Raw genomic sequence first — 16,318 nt, 5'->3', positions numbered from 1 at the left:
AAGATGACTTTTCAGAGCTTGCTTAAGAGTCCCTGCTAACATGTAGAGTCAAAAGGCTATGAGTACATATTTATTATTAGCTTCAGAGGGAGCTAGACTGTGTGTATGTAAAAGTATTATACATTTCAAGGAAGTAGACAGGTTCCAGCATATATAAAAACTGTCAGGCACTTGTGATAAACAGTGTTCACTACTTAATGCAACTTCACAGTTTGTAAAGCAGCTAAAAATATTTTAGAGGTGTTGCCTGAAATCACAAGGAAAATGACAGGGAAGATATAAAATCTAATATATGGAACAAAAGTCAAGTAGAGTAAACACGATGGAAAAGTAATATCAACATGACATTCTATCAAGAATTGTTTCTTTTATTATAAATTTTATTATAAATTTTGGAATTACTTTGCTTATCTATAATATTTCCATTTTCTTATCCTTTTTTTTTTTTTTGGGTTCTTTTCATTCCTTGCTGTGTGCCATTTCAAGTTATTTTGTCAAATGCAAGTAATCAGAATCTAATAGCCCAGTTTAAATCCTCTGAGTAATCTTCAGTGAACAACCTCTGCAGAAATTTATTAAAACTGTAGTAGGTATAATTCAGATTATATGATTCTATGATGCAGGGTGGAAGATAATAATATTACATTGAAAAGAAATATATTAGAGAACCTGTACTTATTTTATAAAGGTATTTGAGATCAGCTAAAGAAATATGTTAGATGGAGACTTTTTTTTGTTCCTAAAAATGATTCTCCATAGCAATTTCCAGGTGCCAAGTGAGTCCTAGATAATTGGACATGAAAAAGAGAAATCTTTTAATCTTTTAAATCTATTTAGTAAAATTACACTTTACAACTAGACATTTTTAAAGATTTTTTTTTTAATATATAGAGTTGGCATACTGAAAGTAAAGTAGTGTGATGATATTTTTTATCTGTGTATGTTATCAGTATGAAAGAATTCAGCTTTTTAGTGTTGGATGAAAGAGGAATGTGTAATCCACACTTTGGTGAAATAAATCAGAGCTCTGTAATTAAAAACTAAGAAGCAAATTTATACTTGGGGATTTCCTCCTAAGACATTTTTTATAAGGTACACAGCTGCATATTAAGAGAGATGTCCTGTTAATAAATAGCTCCTTACCTGGTTTTAGTTAATGTAAGAAATAAAATAAATGAAAGAATTTGACATTGCTATCACCTCAAGAATCAGTATCACTGGCTGACATGTTTTATAATTAACTCCATGGGTAATGTCATAAGATGCTCTCAGAATACAAAACTACTTTTTTTCTTTCTTAAAATCTGTAGAAATAGCAGGCTTTGAGACTTAGATGGACCAACTTTTTCAAAACTCATAGTAATGCTAGCAGAATTCACATGATTTTGGACTTGCTCTGAGTAAAAAAAAAAAAAAAGCCCAGCTTTAGGATCAAATACCTACTTCAGAAGTGACACTGTCCTTCCATGTTTATTTGCATTGCTTTTCTCAGCCCAGGTTGCAAAATATTTTTTACTGTTGTGTCACAACTCCTGTGCTGTCAATTTTCTACACAAAATGTTCCTAATGAAAATGTACATCTTATGATAGCAATTTCCATCCAGTTATTCAAATAATTGGATTTTAATTGAGTTGCAGTCAGCAGAAAAGTGGCATTGATTGATAATGGAAGCAAGAGTTTGATAGTTCTAGGTTAACAGACTGTAACACTATTTATTTTATTAAAAGAAGGCTGATTGCAATCAGAATGCAAATGTTAAATAATGTGAATAAGATATGCTCTTGGAAATGTGTGGAAGATACAATACTTTAGAGATTTGAGGTGAAGCACTTTAAAAGGCAACTTTTTAGAATTTAGAATTTATTCTCGTTTAAATATCTGTGATTTCTTTTTTTTTTAGAAATAGCTCCCCAGCCTGTCACTTCTAACACTTCTCTGGTCTATTTCTGCAAACGGAATTTTGTAGAATTAAGATGAACTGGTACCTTCTGCTAGTTACATTTGTGTTGTATTGCATATCCTTTGGAGTATGAATACCAGAATTACACTTTTCATTTTAATAAACAGTTCCATGTCTGCCTCCAAAAGCATTCAACTAGTTTGAATTGTAGATACTGTATATTCCTCCCAAATATATTCTTGCAGATTCCAAACACATGAAAAAGCAGCTTTTTTTTCAGAAAGATCTCATATTTTTAGACTGGGCTATTCCTCTGAGGTATCCCCATCTTCAGGGTACCTATGCCTTTAGTTGGTTGTGGTACCCAGTCCCACTCTGCAGTGCTAAGTGCTTTGTAGCCAAGTTTCACTCAGCTCAAGTGAGCATTGGTCCATATTTTTACCATATTCACACATTCCTTGGATGCTGGGTCTCCTCTAGGGATCCCTGCTGGAGCTGGGGCTCCCTGCCCCAGGCTCCCTGGTGCCAGTGAAGAGATGTTCTGATGGCTGTGACAGAAATAGGCAGAGATGCCAGCACATTGGAAGTACCTAAAGTGGTCAGTTGGTCTTGAGCTAAGCTAAACCTAAGCTGGATTTAGGCAAAGTAAAAAGCAACATTCCTTATGCTGCTCTTCCTGCTTGTTTTGGATGTGGTTGGAGCTGAGCTGGGAGGGCAGGACACTCCTGGTCCCTGTATCCCCTTTATGCCTTCCCTAGAGCTGGCCTGCAGGTTCAAAATGCCTATGAGACTTACAGCCTTGGTGGCCAAGGGAAAAGTTTCCAGTGTGCCTGGCATGTCATTATTGTCCCTGTCTGTGCTGTGAAAGCAGTTTCCTTTCACTCACTTTCTCAACAAATGCCAGTGAAATATCCTCTTTTCTAAAAGTGTCAGCTTGCTGTCAGGTGACTCCCTGAGCAGTTTCCTCAGGTGACTAAAATCCCTCCTGAAGTTATTAGCTGTCTAGTTACCTCAGAGTAGAGCTCAGACTTAGAAAACTTTTTCTTTTTCCTAAAGGAAAAGAGAAAGCAGACCTTTAATTAACTCCTCCTGCTGCCAGTCACTGAAATTTTCATCTAAGTGGGAACAGGGGGATAATCATCTGCTGCATCTCTCTTTCCAGCATCCTAAGAAACTGAAACTGCAGTCTGTGCCTGCAGGTGCTCTGTGTTGGACTTGAAGACTTTGCAGCTGAAAGGAAGCTGACAGAGGTTTTTCAGAGCAATGCTTGCTGTAACAATGTTCTGAAATTAAAGCAGGTTAACTTGGCACTTCTCTCCATTTTTGGAATCTTTGAGGGGAACCAGAGTGTAGAGACTGGAGGTATTGTGGGATTGTCAGGTGACAAAATCACCCTCATGAAGGGTGTGTTGGACAAAAGAAATTCTGCAGGTGGGGAGGGCAGCAGGATTCACAGGCTGGAAGGAGCAGGTCTGGCTTTTCCCACCAAATATTAAAACACTTCTGGGTTTCCAAATTGGACATCATAGCTCCAGTCTGGTAGAAGCATAAGGAGAGAAAAGCTTGCTTCATCCTACCTGTCATTGTCTTTGGCTTGTGATGGGGTGCAAGTTTGATGTCTTTAAGAATGGGAAAGGCTTTTGGCAAGTGTTCTGGCTTTGGCACTTGCTTCTTTCCATGTGTATGAGCTTTGTGACCAATATTAACTTCTGTTGGGTTGTACCAGCCTGTATTTGCTCATTTCATTCTGCTGCAGCCATAAATGATGTTATAGCTCAAATGTCTGCTCACACTATTCTTATGCATAATTTATTGAGCTGAGATTTCTCTAGTAAGCCATTTTAGCTTGGCTAGAGATTAAATTACTAATTCTGAATACCTTGGAGTGTCATGATAGAAAGTACAAGTAGCTTTGCCAGAAGCTGAAATTTGTATCCTGTTATAAAAGAAGGAAGGCAGTAGGATCTAGGTATGTTAAGGGGATTTTGCTGGAGTGAAAGAAGTGGCAAAGAATGGTCTGTATTTTTACAAATCAAACATGATTTAGTGAGTTAGAGCCAAAGCTCCTAGTCAGAACATACTTGAGAGAGCAGTGATTGTAACAGAATAGACTCTCTCCTTGGCAGGGTAAGATTACTTGCTTTTGTACATGTAGTGATGTGTTTATTCCATGGTATTCCAGCTGTGCCAGTGGACAGGACTCCCAGCATCTCTTTCAAAAAGCAATTTTAAAATGTAATTGTGCTTTCCTCTTCAGCATTAGCTTAATCTTTCTTCTTTTGATAGTGTAAGCTCGAACAAGAGAGAGAACCTCTCAAAACATTCATTTCAGCTTGGAGTGCCTCAAGCCCTGATTTTAAATCTCAGGAGGTGTTGGCAGCAGTTTGTTTTCAGAGGGGCAGTCCATGGCCTTATATTCTTCCTTTCCATTTGACAAGTTTTTAATTTTTTTTTTCATGCTAGAGGTTCAAAATGGTATCCCAGAATTCTTTCTGATACACAGAAGCCAGAATTGCTGGAAGGTTTCAACAAAGCTTTCTTACACTGAGAAGAGAAAGGTTTTAATCTTAGAGTATTGTCCCATTTGATATTGGATTTCATAATGGTCAAACTGACAGCCTGCTCCTTTCTCCTGTGTTTGTACTCACCAAAACAATCCCACAAGTCCTGTGGGAAGAGGATTTTGATGTTTGACTGGCATGCATCTTACAGCTCTGGAAACTGAGGACATTGGACATGACTGAGATGTCTGCAAGGGCCTGTGGCTTGGGAATTATGCCAAATTCCCAAGGAAACAAAGTTGTCAATTTAAAAAAAAACCTGTCCAAATGTAAATAAACAGCTAAGCACTGTGTTCTTTCCCATGCTGCTTTTTAAAAGTTGTTCAGGGAGTCAGATGCTCTTGTATTCACAGTTTCTCTATGTCAACAAAATGTATCTTATTCTGTTTTATCATTGGTAGATTCCATATTGTAATTTTGCATCTTTCCTCTGGCTTTGGACATCTTAATTTCTGTCTCTAACAGAGAACTTTTTAGCTAGCCCACAGATTTTTTGGTCAGATGGACTTTGTACTCTGTTCTGTAGGTGCTCTGAGGCACTGTGCCATAAAGTTTGCACATCTTCTGTCCATGATTTTAGTGCTGTGAGGTTCAAACCTCTTGGGAGGGTGCACTCCTGTATTTCCTCCTTCTCCTCTGTGGTTTGTTGGACCCCTCCAGGTAAAGCATTAGCAGCCACCCTTTGAGAAGGTTTGATGTACTGCAAGCCTTTAACATTCATACACCTACAGTGATTGTTGACATATGTGATTGTGTTCAAGCCAAAGTAACTCCATTATCTATTTTCCAAAAATTCCAAATTCTAAACTTATTTCTCTTCTATTTGGTGCTTATGGCCTGGAGCACTATAGAGAGGAAAATCTGGCTACAAATAGTTTACAGCAAACATAATTACCTGGGAAGTTCCAAAACACTATGGTGGGTTGACCTTGGCTGGTTATCAGGTGCCCACCAAGCCTCTCTGTCACTTCCCCCTTCTTGACAGGACAGGGAGAGAAAAATAAGATGAAAAGTTTATGAGTTAAGGACAAGGAGATCACTTACCAATCGCCATCATGGGCAAAACAAACCTGACTGAAGGAAATTAATTTAATTTATTATCAATTCATCAGAGTGGGATAAAAGCAGATAAGGAAAAAAAAATCCAAGAAACACTTTCTGCCCATTCCTTCCCTTCTTCCCAGGCACAAATTCACTGCCAAATCTTCTATTTCTTTCCCCTCAGCAGGAAAAGGGTGTAGGGAATGGGAGTTGTGGTTTGGTTCATAACACTTGTTCTCTGCCATTTCTTTCTGTTGCTGTCACTCACTACATGGTATGTTGTCATGTAAATTTTATCTGTGACTGAGATAAAGCTCCGTAGATAAGTGGCAAAATGCTTCTTTAGAATGCTCCTAAATGACTAATCCCTTCTAAACTGATTTAATGAATTCATCACATGTTTTGAGATGCCTTCTGCTACTATGAATAATGAGCAATTTTCATGCATTTAGGTGCTGTAGTATAATGTCTGTACAGTTGTTATGAAGAAGTAACTTAGTATGCCATACAAAGCAAGCTGTGTATTTCCTCATACAAATATTAAGTTGTTGGAGTTCTGATAGGCCAGCCACTAGCAAATCCCATTAAAAATAATGCAGTCATCAATAGGATTAATAATCATCAGTAAAACTGATGGAAGAGCTAGTATGGATGAAATTCAAATTCCAATTCACCTTAAAATGGAAGAATATGATTCTTTTATGAAGCTGATAATAAAACCATAACTGCCTTGAATTATCTTCAGTAAGAGAATATTTCCTGTTCTGTTGTTGATTTATAGGTTTTCCCATGCTAGTCACTGAATTTTTAACTATCATTTGCATTCTGATCACTGAATAAGGAATTAAATGTGTGCAGACTAAATTTGCAAACCCAGAATTTTGGCTATTTCACAATATGTTTTTTAAGTATAGAAAATTATGCTATTGTTATGTCAATAAAGGCATTCCAATTCTATGTCAGTACTTGGAAGAAAAATGCAGTAAACTGAGGGAGTGCTGGTCAACCAGAAATTGGGGTTAAGCATTTCATTCATCAGTCCAAAAAGTGAATTGATGCTTTGTTTGTTTTTATCACATTTTGAAAAGACCTGCTTGAATTGTTTTTGAAAGGGTTTTTTTTCCTTAGTCACCCATAAAATACTCAGTAAAAGTATACTTTTTTACTTAAATATAAAAGAAAAAATTCTGACTTTTTTTAGATCTATAGAGTGTTCATGAAGTCTTTCCATATATGGGAAAGCTGTTCTGAGTAGACGAAAAATGCACTTAACAAGGCTGATTGTAAAGTAAAATAAAATTTGTTTTCATGCTTTTTTAATCCTTAAAAAAAGACACATTTGGCTTTTGTGAAACTATTTTCAGATGAGTAATAGGAAGTTGACATTAAAAAAGGGTTTTGTCTCATTTTAACATGCACAACCACCCACACCAACTTGTTTATCCCAACAGAAGAAAATGCATAGCTTTGATTTTTACCCTCCTCCACCCACATAGACAAAAGCATAGAAATAATTTCAATACAGAGAAAAGTTATTCAGAGTGAATGAGGAATCCCCAGAATAGCTCCCCCAAGTCTTTTTAAAACAGAAAATGCATTTCCTAGGAACTGGGATAGTTCTAAATGTTGGCCCACCACCAGGGACAGAAGACAACAATCCAAAAGACAGTGTAGCTGCTCTTACACAGTCTGGGAATCTAGTCTTCCTTGTGAAAACAGTGAAATTCTTGCTAGCATTTTTACAGAAGGAAGGATTAATCCCAAATTTAAACTCATGCTGTTTCCTGCTGGTGTGTTGATTAGGAGAAGTGGAAGTGTAATATGTGGGGTCTGTCTGTCTGTTCAGTACGTGTGTGGCACTCCACCACCTGCTCACAGTCAAGTGTAAAAGGTGCCTCAGTCCAGTCCTCCACCAAGCTTGCAAAGAGGGGACATTCCAGGGGAATTCACAGAATTCCTACCCTTTCTCCAAAGCAACCATGACTGAGTGGCCAGAGTTTGAAATATTTTCTGTATTTCTAGTTGAAAAAATTAGTTACAGGGTTTTTTTGGTGCCTGCCACCTCTGTCTGTGAATATGTGTGTGTGTGTGTATCTATGTACAGTGACTGACTGCTGAAGCTTCCCAATAATTCCAATGTCACACACTCTTTCTAATACATTCATGCTGCTGCCTAGGCTTTTTTGCATGTGTGTGCCATGTTCTATCATGCATTATAATTGCACTAATTATGTCAATGCCTCCATGGCATTGACATAATTAGTGCAATTATAATACATGACACAATACAACCTCTGTGGCCTGGTGGTTTTATGTTTTGGTATAAACTGATGCATCACTGTGAAGCACTACTGACCAAGCAAAAGACAGAACAGTCACTCGATACCCTCTTGTATTATTTTTTTCTAAAAATGTTTTTTTCTGGTCTGGGAAGCAGCTGGATCCAGGACAAACTTATTAAAAGGAAATGATTTCCTGGCATAACAGCTTTGACCTTCTGGCCTTCTCTAGGGTCAGAAAGGGCTGAACTCATATGACTGCAGATCCAAACACAAGGTGCTCCATGAGGGAGAGAAAATGCAGAAAACTGTGCAATATGAAAGCTGAGTTACATTTACCAACCTGCATCCTTGAGCAATCAATTATAATCTAAGTTGTTGCATTTCAGGCTATAGGTGAGTGGCAAAAAGGATAATGCAGCATAGCTCCTTGTGCAATGAAGAAGCAGAAAAGGAGAGCTTTATTTAAAGAAATATTACACTTATATATAGTGTAATATGTGCAAAACAAAATAGAAAAAAATCATTGGTCCAGGAAGGCAACACCTCTCTGAAAACATACTTTCTACAAAATATCACAAGACACTCACATGGCTCTCACACCTCCTGCAGGTGTATAATCATTGTTTTACCTTCTTGTCTTTGTGAAACCTGAGAAACTCAAGGCTTCAAGGCTGCTTTTCCCTGGTTTTCAGTAGCATCCAACAACACTAAGTGATCCAATTGATCCTTTTTTGGCACTGCAATGAAAGCTGAAACAACTGCCCCTATGGAAAAACAAACAAACAAACAAAAAAGTAGAAGAAACAAAGTTCTGAAGGTTGCAGCTAGTGTTGTGCAGACACTTTGTGATCCTGGCTCCAGAACAAACCTTTCCTCCAGGTCCTCTGTTTCCTTGCTGAGGTGTTGAGACTTTTATCACAACTGTGAACTCTTGGAAAGTGAGACCAAGCAGGTCCTTTCCCTCTCTGTGCCTCAGCCTCAGTTCCTCTGAGGGCTCTATCTGCTATGCCACATGATGGGCATAAAAGAAGTAATTCACCTTAAATGCAGCAAATCCTGTCAAGACTTTGTGTGAACCAAAACAGTTTCCCAGCTTGATCTGGGGAAGGATAAACCTCAAACACTGAGAGGTAGAACTAACCTATGTGTGTAGACAGCTGATATGTGTTTTTTCTGTGAGAAATCCCTGAGAATCCTTTCAGTTGCCTCTGAATGAGCATCTTGCTGGGGGAGAATAGCCAGGAGTGTGCCACATTCCTTAGGTCTGCTGTGAGAAGTCAGGCAGGTCATTCAGTGTCTGATGTCAGCCTGCCCTGCAGGCTGCTGCCCATTCCAGCAGGACATTGGAGTGTTTGGTTGCTGCATCTGAAGTGGAGTGACGAGGTATGGCCTCGTGAGAGTTTCTGAATTTAAAATCCAGTGCACTTTGCCATAGTGGGAATGAACCAATTGCAAACAAAGCTTGATAGGGCACCTTGCCAGTCATCTGCTGTAACTGCAGCTACCAGCTATTCCTTCAGCTAAAACCAGGTGTTGAGGAGGGTGTTGGGCTGTGGCTCAGTATAAGAACTTACTTTGAGAAGTGCCTTGAGAGCAGGATCACAAATCTTCCCCTCTCATTTGGTATTAATTTTGCAGCCAGCAACTGGGATTTTGTTCAAGCTGTGTATGATTCCTTCTTCAAAAGGAAGTGCACTTTGTTGTGTGCTGTGTCAAACACCTGTTTGAATTTAGCTTTTCAAACAGAAATGTGATACCTGACATTGATGTAAAATGTAAAATCCCTATACAAGTGACCGTACTAAGTGTTTTTTTGAGTAATTTTTTCTAAATTAGCAGACTGCAGAGGAGTCTTAGCTCTGCTTGAAAATATTAATATTCTCCCTCTTTTAATGGCCTTTTTTGTTGTTCCCATAAATTTTCTCTTTTGCTTTTTGCATTACAAAATGGGGTATGAATTTCAGCATCTTGTGTGTTTGTATATGTGTATATATAAAAATATAAAGACACATACACACACACACACATATATATACAGTGTGTTCAGTAAAGCCTCCCTCAACTGAAGCAGGAGCATACAGTGGTAGCCCACTCTGAGTATACTCAGTGTACCAAAATCCTGTCCTTATAGGACTTGGAATGGGAATTTCACTATGCACAAACAGCCATGCAGCTGGACATGAAGGGATCATAATTAACCACAGGTCCAAACCCATTGTCTGTCTATGCAGCTGTGAGACTACATAAAGTTTTCACCAGATTTTTATCAGGAGCTAATTCTGCTAATCCCATTTTTAATTAGTACAGCATTATGAATGTGAAAACCTAATGCCCAATTAAAGAAATGTTTGGACTTTAATACTTCGTGCTTTTACTACCAAATACCTTTGTGGTTCTTTTTGTTGCTATCTCCTGGGGTCTTTTCCAAACACAGAAAGCAAACACCCTGCACATGCACTGTTCCAAGTCTTTGTGACTTGGCAAACCACATCTACAACATTTCCCCAGCATTCCCCAACCTGGCTTTGCCTTGCAATTAATCTAAATATATTGTTCCTCCATCTTAAAATTTCAGAGGACATGCTTCCACCATTCTGACATCTTCATGGTTGGTCATTTCTCTCATATGCTCTGTAGTAAACATACTACACAGCAAAATTTTTTAATTATTCATTTACACAGCTGACATCAGATAATCCAAGAAAATTTCTGCCACAATAATTTTATAATACATTATTTACTTTTGTAAGCACACTTTTTGTGTGAAAAGACAGAATTATGTTCTTCTTTTGAAACCTTCTTTTTTACTTTGATTCTTAGAAAAACCCACCAAAAATCAAACTCAAACAAAATACTTTAAAAGGAACTAATGTTATACTCAGGTTGACTGGACCAGATACATCTGTGTCTCTCATCTTAAAGACTGATGCCTGGATATAGTATAAAATTTAAATGTTATGTAAATTCCATCATTCTTTGCAGTGCTGCAGGAGGGAGGCACATTGCAGTCCTCCTCTAAGCAGGGAGACGTGCAATTTGTTGTTTTTCAAGGTTTTGCTGTTGCTTCACAGTAACTGCAGAGATGTTATTTATGGCCAGCTATTATCTTGATTAATGAAAACAAAATTGCTGTTGATTTCCATCACATACTTGATCAGATAGTTGGCTAGAGTGGAAATATGAGGATGCTGTAACCTTTGGTCATGCTAAGATGCAAAGCAATAATAGAGGAAGGAAATAGTGTTAGATCTAACAAATGGATATTGGCTTTGCCATTAGAAATTTGATGTAGTCTAGAAATATTAACCTTTGGTTTTCCTTGCCTGAATTTTTCACATTGCTCAAGCAGCAAGTCTTGTAGGAGTAAAAGTGTCAGTGGCTTACATGTTCTCAGTAATTTCCCTTTCTGAAAGAGGAGATTCAAATTTAGTCCAATGACAAATTCCTAGGAGTGAGTGGAAGAAGAAATAATGAAAAGCTTTCATTTGGAATGTCATTTGGGATCAGTTATATCCTGTAACATAAAAACATCACAGTGATCTCTTTCAGCAACCTTGAAAATGGTCATTTGTGTTTGACAATCAAAATACTTCATAAAAATTACCTTCAGCATTCATACCCAAACCATTCTGTAACACAGATGCAGCCATGAAGGGAGTCTGGAAAACTTCTAGCTTCTGGTTTTAATACATTTCCAAAATTTATAAAATCCCATTTACATTTGCAGTTGCTCTGTTATTTTTATATGTAGCATATTTGTTAGTGATGTGAAGGGACAACTTCAAAAATACTGGGGGTGTTTCTTGGTATGTTCTCTGAGAATCTCCCATTAAAGATTGCATATTTGTTTCACCACATTTTTCAATCAGTAGGATTTTCCAAAGCCCATCATGCTCTTCAGACAGCTGTTCAGAAAAGCAGGCTCCATAGAATTATAAGGCCCCTACCAAATCAGCTTTAATAATATTTATTATTAGTAATTTTATTACATGTCAGAATTTCTTTACTGCACATTTTAAGGTATACGCATAGAGTACTTCATGCAAAGGGCTCATATGGGGTGTGAAGATGCAGCTGAAATAATGATAATAATAATGATAAGCTAAACAAATTACCTTTGTAATGTAAAGAAAGTTAATGTTAGTTATTATTTTATAGTAGTTGCAAATATTTGCTTACATTACTAATTAAATAATTACTGACTTCAGCATGGATATTGCTAGATCCATTAGTCTTTAGTTCCCACATGCTTATCTTAGGACATACTAATCATGATTGCATTAGGAAGCTTCCCATTTTATTTTTTGTTTATATTATTGATATGGCAACTTGCATTAAATGCAGAAAAAGAATAACACTTTAATAGCACAATACTAATTGTTTAAGATTGTTTTGTGTTATAAATATTCTTTGTTTCCTGTTAAAAAGCTTCAATTGCCTTTAGACATCCTAAGTGATTTAGAGAAACAGACAAACGATTTAATTTTGATTTTGCTTTATACTCCAATGAAGCAAACAACAGATTTGGAACAAGCTGCTTGCTAGACATTGGAAATTAAACTGCTCTTTTTATTGGGTACTGGTAAAGTGTCTCTGCTTTTTCTGATGGCAGACAAGCATGAAATACATTGACTCATGCTTGTTAGGGTGCCATCAAGCTCCTTTTATTTCCTTGATTATGATTCTAGTGCTGCCACCCAGACAGGAGCTCCCATTTGATTTCCCTTGAAACCTGTGCTTTCCAGAGAACATCTCCCCTCTAAACCTGGAGTGAGTTACATGGTGAGGGACATGAGCTACAGGGCTCTACAGAGCTTGGAATTTACAGCCTGGGACCAAATGCAGAACACCAAAGCTTTTTCTTACCCATTTGGGTGGGGATCATGCAGCATTGGCTGAGACTGGATCAGGGACTTTGCAAAACAGCAATAGCAGCATTATTTTATTTATTATTTTAACTGATAAACCTGTTTTGATCAGGCCATTGCTGAAACCAAGGTTTTGATGAGTGAGTGAGATACTGTGCAGCACTCTTGTTCAGGTCACTCTTGGGCTCAGTAAGTCTTCTCAGAGCTGGAAGCCAGCAGCCAGAAGCTTTTTGCAGATGGGTGGGAGCTTTGGGTGAGAGAACCACTCACCCAAGTGCCTTGAGCAATCATGAGTGCTTCTTATCTGGCTTGCTTAATGCAATCCAAGATTAAATGTTTAAAGGCAGGTTTCTTGCTTGAGTGACGCTTTTTCAGGCTCTAAAAGTGCTATAAATAGCCTGTTTTCATCTGGTTAGGTTAAATTCTTGTACTGCTAAAATATTTGCTTTTTTTCCCCTCCTTTTTCTGGTTCTATCCAGGTTTATGAAGGCTCTCACTGCCTTTTCATTGTCTTATCCGTGTCTTTTGGTGAAGCACAAAGCAAACCCACAAACTAACATCTGAACATCTGCCTTAGGTAGTTTGTTCTTTCTCATCTCTTTTCCTTGGAGAAGTAAATGTATATTCAGTATCCTGGTTTGCTTTGGTTAGGATTTTTAGTCCATGTATATCAAAGAAGGTGGAGCCTATGCACCAAGAACAGCAAATGGTAATAGCTTATTAAAAACAAGGTGAAATAATTATACCTAATCACATTTTCTTGATGAGATGCATCTTGTGGGCAGTATGGTTATTTTCCCTAGGAGTGGAGGGCTAAAGAGTTGCTCACTGGAATTACTTCTGTCTTTTAAAAGACTATTTTTCCTCTCCTAAGTGTTTCAAGAGTGTCAACAAATATGACTGTGTAAAAATCAGCAGACACTGTGGCAATCCAATGGATTTCCTTTTTTTATTTTAAGAAAAGCATACAATAAAAAATATTTCAATCTTGGTGTTTCATAGGGCATTTTATTAAGTATTTCTCTTGATTTTACAAAATTTGAGTGACTGTTAAATCTGACTTATGTTCTTTATACCAGTGCTACTGAAGAAAAAAGTGTGTTTCCTCATATGAGAAAATTAATTATTGGATAGTCTCTTCAACCACTGGTGAGAAAAGAAAACTATTACTTGTTTCAAAGTTACACAGGGTTTGAAGGTCCAGTTGCCACAGTTGATGTATTTTGGTAATGAACTGAGAGCACTGCCTAAAATCTCCAGGGCTTTTTTAACTGATGTTCTTCAGCTTCTCCCTTTTTTGCTCTGACTCACATCTTGGATGCTGTATTGTATAACCTGCCAGCCAATTGCCTGCTAAGAAAAATTTAGCTGCAGGGATTATTATTAAGTATGTCTAATAATTTTCATATTTTAGTGATCTATTTTTGGATCATTATGCAACCCACTACTCAGTGGGACTAGGCAGAAAGGGTAGGGCAGGACTGGCTGCTGATGAACAGAAATTACTTGGTGTGCTCAGTCAGGCAATGGGGTTCCTCTGGGCACTGGAGGTCTGGTTAAAGCTGTCTTGTTTTGTAGCAAGTTGTCATGTTCTCCCCCCAAAAATAAAGCCCAGCTGCCAGCAGCTGCTCTATAGCTGTTGGTAGGTCCCTTCTGCTATCAGGTAGACATGACCCTGAACATAAACCACATGTATTTACGTTTTTGTGTGTAGTAGGGAAGGATTTAAGTGCAATTCAAAACAGTGTCAATACATGCTGGAAACTGCATAGCAAATCACCATATGTTCCAGAGGAAATGCCAAACAAAGTCATGATTGCTTTATGTGTGCACAGCTGACTGGCAAGCATTAAGGCAGACTCATGATGGGGAATGCCATCATATGCTTTTCTTCTCTGTGCTATATCAGAGCATGATTAGAGCCCATCTGCTTCCCTTGGTGCTGGGAAAGGGTTGGAAAACACTCAGCCTGAAGTTGTGCTGCTGGAGCATTTGCACCAGGAAAAAAAAGAAGCTAAACCCAAGGAGCTCTCCTAGATATGTTTGTTCTCAATTTTCTTTGAAGTAGAAATTTGTTAAAAATTATTTTAAATTCTCTGGCTTCTGGAACTCATACTGCTCTGTCTTTATGTTCACGTTGTGACAACCTCGTGTTTTCTAGCTGCAGTTCTCAGACCAGGCATGTCTGGGAACAGACCTGAGCCGTGTGTGCTGGTTGGGCTGGCTGATGCAGCTGGGGAGGGGGCAGCAAGCATCTCTGTTCTTTTAACCTGTGCCAGCTCAGAGTGTTTCATGCCTCACTAGAGCCCTAAGTGCAGGTGTAAGAGCTGAGGTGTTTGCTGACATGTTTGGCAATCTGTTTGCGTTCTTTCCAAACCCTTCAAGCATACTTGAAATATCTGATAGAAAGTCATAGACATGACTAATGACTTTTTTTTCCTCTCTTTAATTTTAATTAAAGCCGGTTTATTTTAAGTACAGTAATTTAGCCTTCTCCAAACTCTGTGGCACCTCTGTGGCCTGGAGCTGCTGTGCACCGATAGCGTTGACTGCTGTGACACCTACTGGCCAAGCTGGGCAGGGAAAAGCCTCAGGGTGCTCCCTCCATCCTCCTCCTAATGCCAATTCCATCTCCTAATGCCAATCCCATCTCTAATGAGCTGGGCTCTTGCACAGGCACAGCAGTGGTGGCGTCTCTTGGAACGGTTCTTTTCAACGTCATCTCCTTTAATACATGTTCCCGTACTTGGTGCATTAAGAAAGCTAGAAAATCACTTTTATTCTTGCTTATAGCTCCTGTCCTTTCCATCCCCAGCAGCTCTTTAATCTTCAGCCTCTTTGTTTCATCCGTCTTATCTTTACTCAAGTTTCTTTTTTATCATCCCTTAATAGTATTGGGAACTGCAGGAAGTCACTTTGAAGTCTACTCTGAATTGCCCTCCTCTGCTAGAACAGTTCTTCTTCATTAGCTGTGATCATTTCTTCAGTGTTTCAGACCTATTATCATTCTTATTGACCTGTTAAGCATTCGACTTTTCTGGGAAATGTAAGGAGCCATTTGTGCAATTCCTTCTATGAAATCTCATACCTGAGGAGCTTTTGTGAGTATTGAGAAAAATGTTTTTTTTCTGTATATGTAAAAATAAAGATCTTAGTAATTCACAATAAAAACAGCTTTGCATCTCCACTGAAGAATGATGAATGGATTACATTTCAGGACTGTAGGCAGATTTTCTGTATTCTTTTTCAAAGGGATAGTTTTGCTGAACTCCAGCAGTGCTGTAATCTTCTGAAAATGCATTCTCTTCTGTGTGATTCTGGAACTCACCACCAATGCAAAAAATTGCACAGAGGCCTTCTCAGGTTGTTCTGTCTTTGAAAGACAATTTATATTCTAAATGCTTGAGTAGTTACAAATAATTTAAAATTACATGACGTGACTTGATTGAATCTGGTAGGTCTCAGTGGCTGATAGCAAGGCATCCCTGCTGTCTCCTCCTCCCCGTTTCTGGTGCATACTTCTGGCACTTCTTTTGTGTCTGACAACTCCAACACTCTTCAGATCTGTTTGGAGCCCCAATCAATTCAGGTGCATGGCAGAAAGAGAGGATGGGTCAGGGGAATCCCAGTCTAATGGGCACCATGGGGTATGAGCAAGGGTCAAG

The 16,318-nt window shown here is 38.2% G+C and overlaps 1 protein-coding gene across 2 annotated transcripts in view; it reads left to right on the top strand.

Moving 5' to 3' along the window:
• The window catches only part of KCNH1 (potassium voltage-gated channel subfamily H member 1), a 169,175-nt gene that overhangs the window by 98,036 nt on the left and 54,821 nt on the right, over positions 1-16,318 (top strand). The gene's annotated exons all lie outside the window — the stretch shown is intronic.

Source organism: Erithacus rubecula, assembly GCF_903797595.1.
Source record: "Erithacus rubecula genome assembly, chromosome: 2".
In the NCBI taxonomy this organism is placed as follows: domain Eukaryota; kingdom Metazoa; phylum Chordata; class Aves; order Passeriformes; family Muscicapidae; genus Erithacus; species Erithacus rubecula.
The sequence above is the reverse complement of the archived record's forward strand: the minus strand, read 5'-3'. Positions and strand labels throughout refer to the sequence as shown.